This window comes from Ixodes scapularis, unplaced genomic scaffold (assembly GCF_016920785.2).
Source record: "Ixodes scapularis isolate PalLabHiFi unplaced genomic scaffold, ASM1692078v2 PGA_scaffold2__306_contigs__length_199485367, whole genome shotgun sequence".
Taxonomy (NCBI): domain Eukaryota; kingdom Metazoa; phylum Arthropoda; class Arachnida; order Ixodida; family Ixodidae; genus Ixodes; species Ixodes scapularis.
Genome location: NW_024609857.1, coordinates 120,061,839 through 120,075,998, shown reverse-complemented (window position 1 = coordinate 120,075,998; position 14,160 = coordinate 120,061,839).

Genomic DNA, 14,160 nt, shown 5'->3' with positions numbered 1-14,160 from the left:
GCCCCCTTAAGCGAGTGAGGCGTGCACCTCTTAAGCCGCAGCAGCGCCTCTTGGTGCTGCGGACGTACCTTCCGCCTCGCCTGTTCCACCGTGTAGTCCTCGGTCCCTTGTGTGTGGTGCTGCTCAAGAAACTGGACTCCCAGCTTCGGTCACCCCTGCAAACCTGGCTTGCCCCCCCCCCCCCTCCCCGATGCTCTACCCGGCTTCTACCACGCCCCTGTGGGGGAGGGAGGACTAGGAGGGGCGTAACTACGAGCGTCGATTCTGTTCATGCGCGTTCGCCGCCTGGACAACCCCCGCTTCAGCGACTATCCTGGCTGTACGGTGGCATTGGAATGCCCTCTTCTCGTCGCGTTCCGGCAGAGGGTGCCGGATGCCTGCCACTACCAGGGTGTCGAGCTGCGCGACAAGAAAGCGGTACAGAGGATGTGGGCAGAACGGCTGCATCGAAGTTGCGACGGAACGGCCCTCCGTGACTCCAGGAGTTTGCCAGCGGCCCACCGGTGTATCTCGGAGGGGAGCCGGCTGCCGCGAGGCCGCCAGTTTATTGACCTCGTAAAGCTACGGATACACGCCCAGCCAATTCTGAAAAGGACAAGCCGGGGTCGCCGGCAAGACGTAACTGCCGAGCTGGCTGCCACGTCCCGGAGAGTTTGGGGAATGTCCTGCAATGCTGCCACCGGGGACATCGTAGTCGAACAAAGAGGCACGACAACCTGGTTTGCTACGTGTCCGGACGGCTGAGGCAGCTGGAATGGTCCGTGCTGTGGGAGCCCGACTATACTCTGCCAGAAGGAAAGGTGTCCTAAAACCTGACCAAGTGGCATACAAGGAGGAAGACACCCTGATAGTCGACGCCCACATCGTCGGCACGAAGATAGGCCTGGGGTTCCCCCAACACCAGAAAAAGGAAAAGTACTCTGGGGCGGACCAGCGGCGGCTGGTCCAGGAATCGAGAATGGATTCTGTTGCTGTTACCACCGTGACCCTCAACTTGAGGGAGGTCTGGTCATCCGAAAGTGCCCGAGACCTCCTGAGCCTCGGGCTGACAGAAAATGACTTAAAAATACTTCCCGTGCGCTGTCTGCGGGGCGGAATGGGGTGCTTCTGGGCGCATCGCAATAAGACCACCGCGCTGTAAAGGCCGTGGGCGATGCGCCTTAGTTGGGGCGCTAAGCCTGAGCTGGCTCCCACCCTAGCCTGGTGGGGGCAACGCTGGGTTCCTCTGCCCTCCTAATACCGAGTGGAATACACAGGGCTGTCTTGTTGGCGTCAAGTATGAACCCGCCCTCTTAAGTTCCGGGGCCGGACGTTGAAAGGAACCTGGGGGCCCGCAATACCCTGTTAAAAAAAAAAAGTTATAGTTACTCCCGCATCGATGGTAAAGGGAGCGGAGTCGGCTCAGTGCTCAGACGGGGAAGGAAGACAATTGTGGAACATGCTTCCACAAGGGCGCCCGTTCAAGGACACTTGGGCACCGCTGAGGACAGGGCAGCGATTGCGGGGCGTGGGGCAGCCTCAAGGTCGGTCCGGTCTAGCAAAGGCTCGCGTGTGACTGTGGGAGTGGTTGCTGGTAAAGCTGGGCCCGGTGGAGCAGGCATCAAGCACCCACAGGTGGGACACTTGGAGTCCGGAGCGATTCCTAAGACACGAGAAGTTGGAATCAAACGTCCTGGGCCAGCTGTGCAAGCTGGGACTGGAGGAGTACCGGCGATTGGGCCCGATCAGTCTGGCTCCTGCCCTGTCCCTTCATTCTTGCCCAGTCGGGGCTCAGGCAATCTGATCTCCAAAGAGATAATGGCCAGAGGACGCAGGATGACTTCCAGTATGGCAAAGGCTCAGAGGGCGGAGGGCTCGGCTGTGGGTTCCACCAGTCGTGTCTCTACTGCCGGAAACGCCGATGAGAGCCTGAAACGAGTCGGGACTTGCGACCCCTCCGGTGATGGCGACCCCTCCGGTAATGCGACCCCTCCGACTGGCCCGCGCCCATCTCCAATCGTGGAACCGCTGGCCAAGCCGGATGGGGAGATAGATATCTTCTTCCCCGTCATCACCAAGGAGTTGCCAGAGGCGAGGCTTCTGGTCCTGATGGTTTAACAGCTCGACCGCTCAGGGAAGTACCCCAACCTTCTTGAGGGTGCTGCTCAACCTGCTGATGCTGCTGGGCCTGTTCCCTGCGGCACTTCAAGTGGGGCGTACGGTTTATAGTTTTGCAGTGGCACCGGTGATTCAGCGCCTGCTCCACAAGGTTCTCGCCCGGCGTCTTACCGCTGCTGTCGGACTCAACCTTCGGCAGCGGGCATTCCAACCTGTGGACGGGTGCGCGGAGAACGTGCTCCTGCTTTCCACCGCCATTTCTGAGGCGATGTAGCGGCTGCGGCCTCTGTACATGGCCTTCGTCGACCTGGCGAAGGCCTTCGACAGAGTTAGCACCGAGGCCATGGTACGAGAGACTGTGCGGGCGGGTCTGGCTGACAACTTTGTGAGCTACGCCCGTGACCTGTACCGGACCTCCCAATCGAAAGTGAGCTATAAGGGGGAGAGTCTGCTGGCGGAGCCAACTACCGGGGTGCGCCAAGGGGACCCATTGTCCACTACCATTTTCAACCTGGTGCTCGACGAGTACCTGGCCACCACAGACACCAACGTTGGCTTCACGAGCGGCGAGTTTCGCCTGGACGCCATGGCATTCGCCGACGACCTCCTCGTCTTCGCTTCCACCAGGAGGGGTCTGCAGGAAAGGCTTGATGAGTTGGTGGAATTCCTGGAACCGCGGGGACTGCGCGTCAATGTCGCTAAGTCCTTCATCCTGATCCTGAAACCCTCTGGAAGAGAGAAGAAATCAAAGGTGGAGACCGAACTGGCATTCTGCATCCGGGACCAGCCGCTGCCCGTGGCGACTACCACCACGATTTGGCGTTACCTGGGGGTGCAGTTCTCCACCCAGGGGAGGAGGCGCGGAGAAGTGGACAAAGACAAAAGTTACCCGGACGCCCCTCAAGCCGCAGCAAAGGCTTTTCATCCTTCGAGGATTTCTACTACCTCGGCTCCAATGCAGCCTTGTCCTGGGCCTCTGGGGGATAGGAACCCTTTCAAAGCTTGACAGGATGACTGGGCTGCAATATTAAATGGCTGCCCTACCCTACGACTCTCCCGTGGGATACTTCCACGCCCCGGTCCGCGAAGGAGGACTGGGGGTGATCACTCCGGACGGCGATCCCGAGGATGACGCTGGCAAGGATCAAGGGTTTTCGATTCAGCGATCATCCCGGGTGCGAAGCAGCCCTCCGATGCCGGATGCTGCTGGACGAGGTTCGCCACACTCAGCAAGCGGCGAGCCTCAGGGGCATACCCCTGACCACAAAGGCCGAGGTCCATAAGTACTGGGCCAGAAGACTTCATGGCAGCTATGATTGTGCTGTCCTGCGGGACACCTGACATGCTCCAGCCGCGCAGTCCTGGATCTCGGACGGCACACCACTTCTACCAGGGCGGCACTATGTCATCAAGCTGCGGGTCAAAGCACTACCAACCCTCTCGAAGACCAAGAGAGGGAGGCTGGATGACGTGTCCAGCAGGGCCAGATGCACTGCTGCAAGAAAGTCTCTCGGGAAGGTGCTTCAAGTCTGCCACAGGGATCACCGAGGTTGTGTCAAGCGACACGACAATATAGCCCGGTACGTCGCCATGCATCTCCACCCACTCAAGTAGAGCGTCCCCAGGGAGCCACACTATAGCGTCCAGAAGGAAAGAGGTTTCCTCCTCTCGTCTCCATCGTTCCGTCTGCTTCCTGCTCCTCAGCCCGTCTTACCCTCGCCCTACCTTCTTGAGTTGCAAGGGACTATAGGAAGCGAGGAAGCCGGCCGTGTCGCGGCGGTTGCCTATTGTTCGCCGCGACCTGGCGGTAGCCGCCGCAGGAGCATCGGGCAGCAATGGCAACGAACAGCACGGCGGACAGTGTCCCCGTCGTGATCACGACGGAATTTAAGGCAGTTACGAGTTCGCAAAGTTCCTTCGGAAGCCGGTGCCGCCGGCTCAGAATCATCGCGAAGTAATAGCGACGAACAGCACAGAGGATAGGGGGCGACTAAAAATCCGGAAAGCTTCTTCGGTAGCCGGTGAAGAATCATCGGGGGGAAGGAGTGGCGATTAGCAGCACAGCGGACAGTGTTCCCGGGGTGATTACGACGGGGTTTAAGGCAGTTACGAATCCAGAAAGCTTCTTCCGTGGTGCCAATATGACGAAGAGAAAACTGTTTCATGAATCTGGCCGCGTGCGCGACGTGAAGGAGGTACGTTTCGACGGTCAAGTGGATGTCACGGCGCGCCGTACTCTGCAAACAAAATTAAGCGCGCCCGCAAAAAAAAATTTGTTGGCGTTGAGTGGACTGCGGTAATTATGTACGTTTATTTCTAAATCAGCTTGACAATAACTGGGCGATTTTTTTTTCGCGCCGTTCCACAATTCTCTTTACTATCTTCCTGTAGGCTGATGGAAACATCCAACGGTAGGCTTAAGAGGGCGACCGCATTCCGCTTCTCGATTCCGGTGAAGTATTTGCTGCATACTTTAGAGTTTGCCGTCGGTGTCGATGCTGTTCCATCGTCGCTAGAAGAGAAAAAAAGTTAATTGTATTATTCGTCAGCAGGTTAAACAAAGCGCGAACTGGAAGGTAAGAAACACCACTAACCTGTATGGACGCACAAGTCGTACCCAGGTCGCGCAGTACTCCGCCTCGTACGGCTTCGAAGGGACGATGTAGTACTTCGTGCCGTGCGCGATCTTACCGACCACGCAGCAATTGTTGCGGCTTTCTTGGTGCGGAATAACCATCTCAGGAATTACAGCACAAACCCACTACAACACACAACCAACGCAGCGACTGGCAGAAGACGCCCGATGCAACGAACCCGTTTGCCGCTAGGGGCGCCCTGGTCGGGGCTTGAATTACTTAGATCCGTACGGTTCCCATAGTTGAATCCCACTTATGCCAACTGGGACAAAAGTGTCCACTTGATTATCTCAACTGAAACTGTACTTTTCAGTTGGCACCTAATACACAATTGTATCTTCAGTTGTCTTTCATTGGTTATATGAACCCAAATTAAAATTTAAAGTGGTTTTACAAGTGGTCCCATATTATTCTAAGTGGGACCACCTTACTTCTAACTGGTCCAGTTTAAATGGTCCCAGTTTAATTCAGAAGTCGCACTTGCAATTTCAAGTGGCTGCACCTTTTTTTTGTCTTTTGACTGAACAGGCGTAATCTGCAGTACTTATTAAATTTGGCTTGTAAAACGTGTAATTAATTTAAATTTGGTAATGTTTTGATTAAAGTAGCCTAGAGAAAACATTGTACATATTTTGCTTTTGCACACCAGTTAAAATACCCATTGGGAAAAATTGGAATATCAATTGGTACCAACCGTAATCTTATTTTCATGCAGTATTTGATAATCCCAACAGCAATTGAAAGAAATAAGTTGCAAGTGATAATTTTATTGGAATTCAACCCAATCCTACGGCGTCCCAATCAATAGCACTTGCACATGATTTTTCTAAATCTAGAAATGAGAAAAATGTGTGTATGTAAATTAAATATGGCAGGACTTTTTTTGCTAAATATTCCGTGTAATTTTTTTTATAGTTTTGCTAAAATTGGCGGGAATTATAGGAAGCGTCTGTACACACTGGGCAAAGATGGCGGTCGCGAAGGAGCGAGCACGCACATGGCACTAATCGCACTGATGGCACGCACGGCATGTGTGGCATGGTTACAGCAGAGATTCAAGAAAGTTATGTTGTTTCATTCCTGCGAGTGCTGAATAGTGCGGTGATCATTACTTCAATGGGCCTACCACTTCGTTGGAGCGCGAAGGATGGATAGCAAACGGTTATGGGGTCAAGGTAAAGACACTTCTTTGCTTCTTTGCTTGGTGCTTGCTGCATTGCAAATCGGCGATTTTGGATTAATAAATATGCCGAGACACCTTTAGCTTTATGGTCAATACAGGGTAGGAGACTGAACGAATGAAACTTCACAGAAGAGAATTTTCTGAGCTGTCAGTGCGAAAGCCTACACAATTTATTCGGGTGCCAGTGAAAAAAAAAAAAAAAAAGTTTTAAGCATCTCCAAAATATACTATAGATTCCTGAAAGCACGAACTTGCCACAGATTTAGAGTTCTTCGATTAAACAGTTATGAAGCGATTGTTCGGAAATTTTCGAATGAGGAAATGAGGTTCAGTGTCTCCCGAATTCGCTGAAATAAAACTAGTAGGTCCTGAAACTTAAGGGTCTATATCACAGAACGATTGGCGTTTTAGCGAAGAGACGCTACCGAGATGCAACACGTTGGTCATTGAAATTAAAAAAAAAAAAAAAAATAGCTTCTACGTTTTGAATCAAATCACTCTATGTTCCAAAACTTATGCATGTTGCACCAAAAGCTAGGGTTACGCATCTGGCGACGTTTGAGCGCGCCACGATCTGTAGTTTATTTTTGCGGTGAGAAAAACACTATTCTATTTTCTCCAAAAGACGCAGTATATTGGAAACTGATTTTTGTAAAACTAAATGTCATTTAGAGCTGGAGCTAAAGCCTTCGCTGGAGAACTTTATTAAAATAGAGGACACACCAGAAATGTGTTTCTCAAACTGCTGTAACTATGCAGTATGTGTAACTATGTTGTAAATACTGCAACAATGCAGTATGTGTAAAGTTACAGCATAATAACTGCCCTAACCCCTTGCAGCAGAGAATGCCTCAGCGGCTCATAGGAAACAGCTAGTCGTTGAATGTCCGAAGTATGAAATCGGACTTAGTTCACAGGAGTCACAGTTCTTTTGCTTTGCAACATAAAAATACATGCTCCTACTTATCTTCTACCAAAATTTGCCCATCGGTTATAGATGTACTGAACATATTTCGGAATGCTGTCCTTCAAGGACACATGCAAAGGAAAAAAAAACATTTTTTTTAAACAGCTTAGATGGAAAAGGGATATCATAAAACAATTTTACAACCAAGAAAAAAAATTAGAGCTATATTTACGGCGCTATACGAATTTGTTGTTGGCGCCGGCGGGCGCCGCGGAAAAGTGGCCCTTGTTTATCACGTGACGGGCCCATATTTGTCACGAGGAGCTTGCGCTCTTTCGGATGCTTCCTATGGCCTCTAAAAGTAACTTATTCATCTTCGTTTGAAGTGTAACAAAGAACTAAGATGAATAAGTAACTTTTAGAGTCCGAAGAAAACTCCTGAAAAGGCGCAAGCTGATAGACCTGTGCGCCGGTCAGACGACGGAGGGGGCGCCCCGAAGCAGACGAACTTGTGCGGCGGCGGCGACGGCGGCGTGGAGAAACGCGTTGAGGCGGCGTTCACACAACGCTCAGCGTGCGGCGGCGACGCAGCGCGGCGGCGCGCGGGCCTACCACATGATCAGAGGCGACTCCCGCGAGCGCCAACTACGCATTCGTATAGCGCCGTAAATATAGCTCTAAAAATGTGTTCCTTCGTAGTAAAATCGTTTTATGACATACATTTTCCATCTAAGCTGTCTAAAAAAAAATGTTTTTTTCCTTTGCATGTGTCCTTTCAAGAAAAATATCATTTTAGTGGAACCATATTTTTGACCAGTCCAAAATGCCGCCTGCAAAGCCTTGTCGGGCGGCTCTGGCCGCCTTCTGATACAGCATCGAAGACTTGACTTCTAAATAAATGAACAAACCCTTGTCCGGCGGCTCTGGGCCCCTGACATCGCGCCGGGAATGAACGATGCAGTTGAAGTCGCCGAGGAGCAGGCATTGGCGAGCGTCGAGCAGATGGACGTCCAGGTTCTTGAAAGCCGGGGATTGCGAGGGCTGGGCTGGAGCGTACACGCCCACAGCACGAAATTGTTCCTTATCGCAAGCTAAATATGAAGACTTATATCGACCATGTAGTAATTTAACCTATATGGGTGCTCTTATGAACGCTGAAGAGGAAAAACTGGACCAGGAGGAGACCACTGAACCAGAGGGCAACAACGCCTGAACAGGACGACGCCCGAGCTAGAGGCAAAAAAAGTGAACGTCTTAATTTCAGTAAAAATATCAAAAATCATCTTCTAGTGTTTCATTGTCCAGTTATTACAAACCATGAGCATTTTCCCACGTGGTAGTGCTCAGTTGGTTCCAATTAGCCCATTGGGATATTTTTTAATGAGGAGTCCGAAATCACAGACGGTTTTCCCAATAGACTACTTCCAAAAATCCCTGCATGCAATATGGCGCGCGTTGCACTCTGGGAACTAGTTGGCCAGGGAGGAGAGTGGCATGGTTTCGATTTCGATCGAAACGTCGACAAGAGATTATACACAGAGCCTGGACTATAAGCGGCCGTTATCTGATGTTTTCTGGCCCCGAGGGCATCATTTGTGGTCTCTAAACTAACCTAAATGGCCAGACCTCGAAGCTTTACCACAAGCCCGAGACGTATAGCTTGTCTTAACGCATACTTGTTGTAATTTTGTACTTGTGCCTTTCTGTTGGCGTTTCGAGGTATGCGGACGAGCCAGTGCTGGGAATCTCGACGCTCCGAAGCTCGGGGATCTTGCTTTTGTACAAATCAACAAGCTGTAGCATGCAATAAGTATGCATACATCGAGCTCCCGCCTTTGCATTAGTGTTGTTGATCAGGAAGTTTGTTTGATTTGTGCGTCCATAGACGAAATAAAACTTTCTGCAATTACTTTTTTTAATACGCCTGAGTACGCGAGGTGAAACTCGGAGTCGCCATTTAAAAGCTGCATTTTAACACACTTCTCATCTCTTATCTGTACTGCCCTGCAGCACTGCGCGAAGTGAAGTCCCCATCTGCTTGCATTCCACTAATATTCAACACCGCGTATGCGCATAAAGTTATCCTGCAGTCACATAGGCACATTTGCACATACAAACCGTTTTAAGAAAGCAAAAGTCGAACACTTGTGTGAAGAATGCCGCACCGTTCGGCGGAAGTGCGCCGGACGGGCATGAACCCCTATGCGGTGCGCCAAACGAACGAAATAATTCAAAGCGCATTTGACGGTCGCTTGTGGCCATAATATTTATTATGTGTTTGCTTTCTGCCTGACTGAGTATGCCGAGATAATTTCAGACACACTGTTCAGGCACAGATCTTGGGCGTCAGTAAAAGCTCGTCCAAAAAGGCTTCGCGAGGAGTAGGGGTCGCTTGTTAGGGCCTCCGTCGTGGCCAGCTTATCTCAGCGTTTGCGAAAACTTAATCTTCTATCAGCATAGAATTTGAGTGGGAGATATATGATGACACGAGGAAGACATCACAGTAACTTTTGTGCAGTAGTGAAGTCGAATTTATTACGTTTCCTTAAAAGTTCATGCGCCAACGCTGGGCTCAACTTTGAGACTCCTGTGAGGATGCGGCTTGCTTTTCTCCCAATGAAGTGACAAGTAGCGGACGTTTGGAAATCAAAATACATGTAGGCCTCAAGGTGACTAAATTTCAGTTGCAGTTGACTGGTACTAGACGGGATTACTGACATTCAGCTCAAAGATGCACTTGTGGGGTGAGGTGACTAAGCCACGGCTTACTACGTTTCCATATGCATGCACAATAGCCGGAGTTTCGGGAACCAAGGAAAGTGCCCCGGTCTTCGTTTTGTATTGCTCGAGAATGAGTGTAGTGTATATTCGCCAAAAGTCAGATAATCGAAAACGCAAGCAGCGCGTTCGGTCGCGGCGTGATAGCATGAGATGAAGCTGCTCAGTCGAAACCGAAACTGAGTGGCCAACTAGTTCCCAGAGTGCACTGCGTGGTATTTCGCCGCGATGGGGCGCGTCGGTTTTGGAAGAGGTCTAATAGAGATCATACATACTAACTCTAGAGGAAAAGGTCCGCCATTTTCCCATGCATTCTGGCTGCCGCAAGCGGCGAAGTATGCAGGCAGACCCTCGGGGTCCCACATGGTTACCAACTGCCTTCGATTTCACAAATATATCATCAGAGCAGTGTCATGAACTTCAACAATCCACGAACTTAGCGGTGGAAATATATTCGCGTTCCTTTCGAAGTTTTCTTTTTGCATAGCACGCAGATCTACGGCCTCCCGTCAACACTAAACTAAACCAGATAACCGGCTTCGGTTATCTAGTTTTTTTTCGTATTTCCGGGGGCGGGTGACCGCGCCCGGAAATACGAAACCGCGCAACTACCAGATTTTCGAGATTTCGACAGAAGGGAAGTTATGCAGCGTAATGAGTATGCTGCTTTTTATCAAACCCTAGAATAGCTCAGAATTTAGTTTGCAACGTTAAATTATCACTGTTTATATTGCTGAGAGTTTTCAGTCTTTTTGTTTTTTTTATTAAAGTGATGAGTGAAAGGCAGAGAGGTAAGCCTGGACTTCTGTCCTAGCTGGCTACTCTGCACAGGGGAAAGGATTACGGGATGAAAAGGTGGGATTAGGTGCTTAATGAATATGAGAAGAGAGGGCTGAAAGGATGATGGGTTGAATAGTTAAATATCAGTCTCTGCCTACAGGGATTGCATCAACCGGGTGTCCTCGAGAAATCGTACCACGGCTTTTGTGGCTTTCATTGAATGTTCCGTGGACTGCCACGAGCCCAGCACTTTGTCACAGGAAAAAGGTCGGTCGTCTAGCCTCTGAATTGTTCTGTGAAGGTCTTCTCTTTCCACGGCGTAGATGGCACATTCACAGATAAGGTGATTTGCAGTTTCCTGGACATCGCAGACAGGGCAGTTAGGGCTGTCTATTCTTTTTATTCGATGTAGAAAGTGTCGGGTAAACGCCACCCCCAGTCGGAGTCTGTGTAGTACTGCCTGGGACCTGCGTGGAAGTCCAGACGGATATCTAAATGTCATATCTGGATCGAGGGCGTATAATCGGGAGTGATGGTATTCGGGATCAGCCCATAGATGTGATGTCAGGAGTTTGGCTACGTTACGCACTGTTGAGTTAGCTTCTGACTTGAAGTAAGGAATTTTCAAGGTGCGCACATTTTTATGCGCAGATTTAGCCGCTGCATCTGCTGCCTCGTTGCCAGAAATCCCACTATGGCTTGGAATCCATTGGAGGCGCAGATCATGTCCTTTAACTCGGCAGCGGTTTAAAAGTAGCATGATGTTCAAACCAAGTTTTGGAATCCGCTAGGTACCATAGCCGATTGTAGAATTTTCAAGGACACTTTGGAGTCAGCGAAGATTGTCCATGTTTGAGGTTGTTGTTTCTCGATATACTTCACCGCTTCTTGAATGGCAATCAGTTCGGTTGTTGTTGAAGATGTTTTGTGACTTAGTTTGTGCTTAATAGATATATCTCTGGTAGGAAACACAGCAGCGGCTGTTGAGCTCATTATACTTGTAGAACCATCGGTGAAAACGTGTATACGAGATATATGAGATCCATAGAGTTCGGTCATTGTATGTTGGTACAGCACCGCCTGAGGAGTGTTGCGTTTCGTATGTATCCCAGGAATGTCGAGGGATATTAGCGGTGTAGGTATGGTCCAAGGTGGAGTAGCTGCAATTTCTGGTGTTAGAAACCTTGATGGAAATTCTTGTTTGTACAGTGCTAAAACACGAGCATAGTTGGACGATGCTCCAGACGACATAATGTCGGCTAGATAATGTCTTTTATGTCTGGTTAGATGCCGTAAATGTATTCTTAAGGTTTCTTGAGTTTGAAAAACACATGCTGGGAAGTGTCGGGATTCGGCTATAGTGCCTGGCGTGGAGGCTGACCGAGGGAGACCAAGACAGCAGCGCAGAGCTCGAGCCTGTAGGCTCTCTAGCATCTTCATATTTGTTTGGCACGTGCCGTTGAAAGCGGGGAGGCTGTAGCGCAAGATGCCCACAAAAATAGCTTGGTAAAGACGCAGCAGAGCAGGAACTGTCGCTCCCCATGTTCTGCCACTGATGAACCGGGCTAGTAGGACAAACGCTGAGAGCTTCTTCTTAAGATGTTGAATATGGAGCGACCATGTCAGACCGCGATCAGCGACGACGCCCAAGAAGAGATGCGTCTTTACGAAAGGTATTTTTTCTTTGCAGATAGTTAGTGGGTATTTGTCCATGCTTCGGCGTGTGAACGCGATTGCAGCAGACTGATGTTGATATATGTAGTCCCCGGTATGTTAAGCAATGATGCAGCATATCCAATGTTCTCTGAAGTCTTGCTTTTATATGCAATCGCGTAATTCCGGACGCCCAAATACAAATATAATCCGCATAAATCGAAGCATGAACTGTGTTAGGAAGTGTCTTAACAAGGCTGATGAGCGGTAGTTTGAAAAGTGTTGGGCTCAGCACTCCTCCTTGTGGTACTCCCTTGGTTACGCGAAAGAGTCGTGTATTTCCTGATTCTGTGGAGATGTAAATAAATCTGTTGTCGAGATAGCTGGATATCGAGCGGTATATATGACCACCCAGTCCAAGTTCTTCTAAGGATTTTAGAATGGCCCTATGAGTGATAGAATCGAATGTGCTCTTGATATCTAAGAATACAGCGGCACACATGCGCCCCTCCGACTTAGATTGTTCTACTGAAGTCACGAGATCAATTACGCTCTCAATAGAGCTTCGGCCTCTCCGAAATCCGGACATTATATTTGGGTAATACCCGTTTTGCTCTAGATACCATTCGATACGAAAGAGGATCATTTCCTCCATCAGTTTACCAATACAACTCGCAAGAGCTATAGGGCGGTAAGAGGATATCTCAAGCATTGACTTGCCTGGTTTAAGTAGGGGAACTATCCTGCTTTTTTTCCAGGTCAGAGGTACAACACCGGTTTCCCACGAGATGTTGAAAAACGCTAGAAGCCGCGCCTTCGCCTCTTATCCCAGGTGGATTAGGTCTGAGTACCTCACACCGTCAGGGCCGGGTGACGATTTCGCATTTGTAGAACCGAGTGCAGCTTCCATTTCTTGCATACTAAACGGGTCATTCATTTTCCCGTTCGTTGTGGAAGGAATGACAACATTATCCTTGGAACCCAGCTGTTGGCTATTTGATGAGCTGGTGAGCATAGTGCAGTATTCTTCGGCGATACATTTCTCAGAGCATTGCTTATGCAAAGCTAAAGCCTTAAATGGACGCAGTTGATGGGGGGGGGGGGGGGGTGTTTTTAGTCCACGTGCAGTTTTCCATACGTTGGTGTATGTCTTTTTGGGGTCCATTGAAGCGCATATCGATTTCCAGCGTCGCCAACCAAGTTTCTGTAGGTGCCTCCTCGTGTGCCTTTGGGCCTTCCGGGCATCTCGCAAATCATTCGGGTCTTTTGTTCGTCTTACTTTGCGCTCTGCTCGACGGCGAATTGCGCGCAAGCGTTCATATTCTGAATCAATGGTGGATTGTTTACTTGAAAGGTTGTAACTTTTGGTAGCAGCTTTCCTCGATTTCAGAATGTCGCTCTCGAACGTAGACAAGCTTGCAGTGTTCTTGCAAGCCTGCTCCATTGATGTTTTATAAGTATTCCAGTGTGTTTGTTGAACTGTATTTCTATTTGGTGTGCCTTGGAACGACTTGATTATTATGTAGGTAGGAATATGGTCGCTTCCGCGCGTCTCGATATCAGTGAACCAGTCCGCAGAAGAGAGAATGGTGTTTGTCATAAATGTCACGTCCAGACAGCTGCTGCAGGTTGTACCGCGTAGATAAGTTGGGCTCCCGTCGTTTAATACTGATAGGTGGTGTGCAGCAGCGAGGTCAGCCAGGCGTCTTCCTCGTGTATTCATGTGCAGACTTCCCCATACTGGATGATGTGCGTTAAAATCGCCGGTTAATATATGCGGAGGAGGACAGTTGTTCAGAATGTCTTCGAGTCTTTTTTCTTCAAATCTGACCCCGGGTGGAATGTATGCCATTCTGAAAGCTCACCTTGGAACTGCAGCAGTTGTAGTTTCGGGAGCTTGATTCCAGTCAAGTAGGAGCTGCTGCCTTTGTCGCCTCCGGAGCGTGGCGATTGTGGTGTCGTCTGGGCTCGAACCTCACTGATAATCCTTGCGACATCGTCCTCGAAGTCAGCCACGGTGTTGTAGTCCTCCTCCAAGTCGTTGTCGTCGATGAGGGGCTCTATCTCCTCATTGACCTTCCGAAGCTCTTCGTTGCTAGCGAGCAGTCTGTCACGCAAACTTTCAA